The 4880-nt window shown below is 36.9% G+C and overlaps 1 non-coding gene across 1 annotated transcript; it reads right to left on the bottom strand.

The window, feature by feature from the left end:
• Positions 1–3686: 3686 nt before the first annotated feature.
• LOC144322891 (U6 spliceosomal RNA) lies at positions 3687–3794 on the bottom strand. The gene has a single exon (XR_013388488.1). It is a non-coding gene; the product is annotated as a U6 spliceosomal RNA (small nuclear RNA).
• Between the last annotated feature and the right edge of the window lie 1086 nt (positions 3795–4880).

Below are 4880 nucleotides of genomic sequence, written 5' to 3'. Positions count from 1 at the left end.
GAGTAATATTCCATTGTATACATAAACCACATCTTCTTTATCCATTCATCTTTCGATGGGCACCGAGGCTCCTTCCACAGTTTGGCTATTGTGGACATTGCTGCTATAAATATCAGGGTGCAGGTGTCCCGGCGTTTCATTGCATCTGTATCTTTGGGGTAAATCCCCAGCAGTACAATTGCTGGGTCGTAGGGCAGGTCTATTTTTAACTGTTTGAGGAACCTCCACACAGTTTTCCAGAGTGGCTGCACCAGTTCACATTCCCACCAACAGTGTAAGAGGGTTCCCTTTTCTCCGCATCCTCTCCAACATTTGTTGTTTCCTGCCTTGTTAATTTTCCCCATTCTCACTGGTGTGAGGTGGTATCTCATTGTAGTTTTGATTTGTATTTCCCTGATGGCAAGTGATGCAGAGCATTTTCTTATGTGCGTGTTGGCCATGTCTATGTATTCCTCTGTGAGATTTCTCCTCATGTCTTTTGCCCATTTCATGATTGGATTGTTTGTTTCTTTGGTCTTGAGTTTAATAAGTTCTTCATAGATCTTGGAAACTAGCCCTTTATCAGATACATCATTTGCAAACATCTTCTCCCATTCTGTAGGTTGTCTTTTAGTTTTGTTGACTGTATCCTTTGCTGTGCCAAAGCTTCTTATCTTGATGAAGTCCCAATAGTTCATTTTTGCTTTTGTTTCTTTTGCCTTCGTGGATGTATCTTGGAAGAAGGTACTGGCACAAAAATAGACACATAGATCAATGGAACAGAATAGAGAACCCAGAAGTGGACCTTCAACTTTATGGTCAACTAATATTTGATAAAGGAGGAAAGACTATCCACTGGAAGAAAGACAGTCTCTTCAATAAATGGTGCTGGGAAAATTGGACATCCACATGCAGAAGAATGAAACTAGACCACTCTCTTTCACCATACACAAAGATAAACTCAAAATGGATGAAAGATCTAAATGTGAGACAAGATTCCATCAAAATCCTAGAGGAGAACACAGGAAACACCCTTTTTGAACTCGGCCAACTCAATTTCTTTGCTTCTTTGTTATTAGTTTGTTAAAAATTTCTATTTCTTCCTGCTTCATTATTGGTAGTTTTTATGTTTATGACTTTATGTTTATATAACCATATATCTATGGTAGTTTATCCATTTCTTCTAGATTGTCTCATTTCTTTGCATATAGTTTTTCATAATAATCTCATGATTGTTTATATTTCTGTGGTGTTGGTTGTTTTCCTCTCTGATTTGCGATTTTATTTATTTAGGTCCTCTCTTTTTTTCTTGTTAAGTTTGGCTACAGGTTTGTCAATTTTATCGATTGTTTCAAAGAACCAACTCCTGGTTTCATTGATCTATTTTTAGTTCCTATATCATTTATTTCTGCTCTAATCATTATTATTTATTTTCTTCTACTGGTTTTAGGTTTTGTTTTTTATTCTTTTTCTAGCTTCTCCTGGTGCAAAGTTAGATTGTTTACTTGAGACTTACTGGCTTCTTGAGATATGCCTGTATCGCTGTAATGTTTTCTTTTAAAACTGCTTTTGCTACATCCCAGAGGTCTTGGGCCACTGTATTTTCATTTACATCTTGTTCCATGCACTTTTTTATTTCATACATCCTGGTTAACCCATTCATTGCTTAGTAGCACGTTTGGTTTTTTTTTTTTTTTCAAGATTAATTTGTTAATTAATTTTAGAGAGAGAGCATGTGAGCAGGGGGAGGGAGAGAATTTCTCAAGCAGACTCCCCATTGAGTACAGAGACCAATGTAGGGCTCTCATGACCCTGAGATCATGACTGGAGCTGAAATCATGAGTTGGACCCTTAACTGACTGAGCCACCCAGGCACCCCTTAGTAGCATGTTTTTGAATCTCTATGTATTTGTGGTCTTTCCAGATTTTTTCTTGTGGTTGACTTCTAGTTTCATAGCATTGTGGTCAGAGATGATGCATGGTATGACTTTTATCTTCTTGAATTTAGATATAACCTTTTCTGCATATAGTAGTCTATATTAAGTTGATGGTTGATTATGTTTGAACCTATTCTTTCCTCTTCTCCATGTTTTAGGTATATGTGACTATATTTAATTTCCTTTTTTGTTTAGTTCCTTGACTTATTTTTTTATAGAAATATTTATTTTCAAAAAAAAAGAAATATTTATTTCCACTGCTTTTGTAGTTCCTACCTTTATACTGTCACTTTTGGTCTCCCTTTTCTATACAGAGAGACCCTTTTAATATTTCTTGCAGGGCTGGTTTACTGGTCATGAACTCCTGTAGTTTTGTTTGTCTGGGAAACTCTATCTCTCCTTCTATTCCAAATGATAGCCTTTCTGGATACAGTTTTCTTGGCTGCAGACTTTTCCCATTCAGCACTTTAAATATATCATGCCACTCTCTTCTGGCTTGCAAAATTTCTGTTGAAAACTCTCCTACTAGCCTTATGGGTTTTTCCTTGTAAGTTAATGACTTTTCTTGTCTTGCTACTTTTCTGTATCTTGCAAATTTAGTTACAATATGTCTTGGCATGGGTCTGCTTTTGTTGATTTTGATAGGAGTTCTCTGTGCCTCCTGGATCTGGATATCTTTTTCCTTCCCCAGATTAGGGAAGTTTTGTTATTATTTCTTCAAACTCTCTGCCCCCTTTCCTTTCTCTTATTTTTCTAGGACTTCTATAATATAAATGTTGTTAAGATTGATGGAGTCACTGCATTCCCTAAGTCTATTCTTGTCATGTGTAATTCTTTTGATCTCTTTTGTTCAGCCTGATTATTTTCCATGACTCTGTCTTCTCGGTCACTAATTTGTTCCTCTGCTCCTTCCATGCAGCTATTTATTCCATCATTTCATTTACTGAGCTCTTTATTTCAGCTATGTTATTCCTTATACCTATGTTAAGGGACTTACTCATATTTTCCACTTTTTTCAAGTCTGGTGAGTATCCTTATGATCATTGCTTTAAATTCTCTATCAGGCATGTTACTCATATCTGTTTCACTTAAATCTCTGGCTATGGCCTTTTCTTATTCTTTCATTTGGGATGAATTTCTCTGTCTCCTTATTTTGTTTGCCTCTCTGTATCTGTTTCTCTGTGTTAAGAAAATCATCTGTGTCCTCTGGTCTTGAAAGTAGTGACCATGACTAGGTGGGGCTGGAACTAGAGTGTGGCTGGTGCCCACAGTTGGTTACAACATGATAGCTGAGCCCAGTATGGTGGCAGGAATGGGTGCACAGTGGCAGCTGTGTACTTGGTGGATGGACAGACCACCTATCAGCTACTAGGAGCAAGTCTCTGGCATAGCCTGGAATCTCGCTTTGGTGGCTGTGCATTCAGTGACTGACCAGGACACACATATGGCTTTAATAAAATTTTCCCTGAGCCCAGGGCAATGCCAGCAGATTTGGAGTGGGCCTGTCTTCAGGAGAACTCAGTATGGTGCACTGCCAATGGGTCAGGCAGCAAATGTCTGTGCATCCTTGCCTCCTGAAGGTGGCTCAGTGTATATGCTGGACAGTAGGGAAGGAAAATGGTGCCTACCAAGCCCCTTGCTTTTGGAGAAGTCCAACACCCTAGAAAATCAGCATGAACAGATATGTCTCCTGTTGTGCAAACTGCCATTTTTTTGGTTACCTCTCTAGTCACCCTGCTATCTTTAAGAGTGGCGACCCAGCTATTACTCAAAAATATAAAATGCTTCATGAATTTGTGTGTCATTCTTATGCAGGGGTCATGCTAATCTTCTCTGTATTATTCCAATTTTTAATGTATGTGTTGCTGAGGTAAGCACTCTCTTCAACTTTTTTCAAGTGTTGAGAAGGATAAATGTTTATTCTTTAAATTATTGGTAGAATTTTCTAGTGAAGGCATCTGGTCTTGGGTTTTTTGGTTGCAGGGTTTGCATTTAATAAAATTGCATGATACAAAATCAATATATAAAAATTATTTGTAACAACAAATTATCCTATAAAGAATTTTAAAATAAATTTAAGCATTTATAATAGCATCAAAAAGAATAAAGTGGTTCAGAATAAATTTAACCAAGGAAGTGAAAGACTTGTATATGAAAACTTCAAAATGCAGCTGAAAGAGATTTAAATAGACATAAGTAAATGGAATGAAATCCTATGTTCATGCATTGGAAGAATTTATAGTAGTGAAAGTCCATTCTACTCAGAGTAATCTTCTGATTCAAGGCCATCTCTATCAAAATCCTAATTTTTTTTTATAAAAAGAGCAAAAACCAATCTACTGAATAGCCAAGGAAATCTTAAGAAGAACAAAGAAGGAGACATCATACTCCTGAAACAAATACATTACAAATTTAGAGTAATTAAAACAATATGTTAATGGAATAAAAACAGAGGTATAGAGCAATAAAACAGAATAGAAAGTCCAGAAATAGACCCATATATATGTGGCCAACTCTTCTTTGACAAGGAAGTCAAGAATACACTCTGAGGAGGGACTCCTAGGTGGCTCAGTCAGTTAAGTGTTCTTCAACTCTTAGTTTTGGCTAAGGTCATGGTCATGGGGTCATGAAATTGAGCCCTACATGGGTTTCTTTGTGCTTAGCACAGGAACTGCTCAAGATTCCCTTCCTCTCACTCTACCCCTCCCCGGCTCACATGCATATGCACGCATGCTCGCTCTCTCTCAAATAAATAAATAATTCTTTAAAAAGAAAAATAATATACTCTGGTGAAAAAGTAGTCTCTTCAACAAATGAGGTTGAGAGAACTGGTTATCCATATGCAAAAGAATGAAATTGAACCTCTATTTTATACTAGACATGAAACTATAAAGTTTTAGAAGAAAATCTGTGCTGGGCATGTAAGTATTTGTTAATAGCTAGATCTCCTGTTAAGTGTTCTTA

The sequence above is a fragment of the Canis aureus genome, chromosome 10 (assembly GCF_053574225.1).
Source record: "Canis aureus isolate CA01 chromosome 10, VMU_Caureus_v.1.0, whole genome shotgun sequence".
In the NCBI taxonomy this organism is placed as follows: domain Eukaryota; kingdom Metazoa; phylum Chordata; class Mammalia; order Carnivora; family Canidae; genus Canis; species Canis aureus.
Note: the sequence above shows the minus strand (reverse complement) of the source record. Positions and strands in the feature narration are given on the sequence as shown.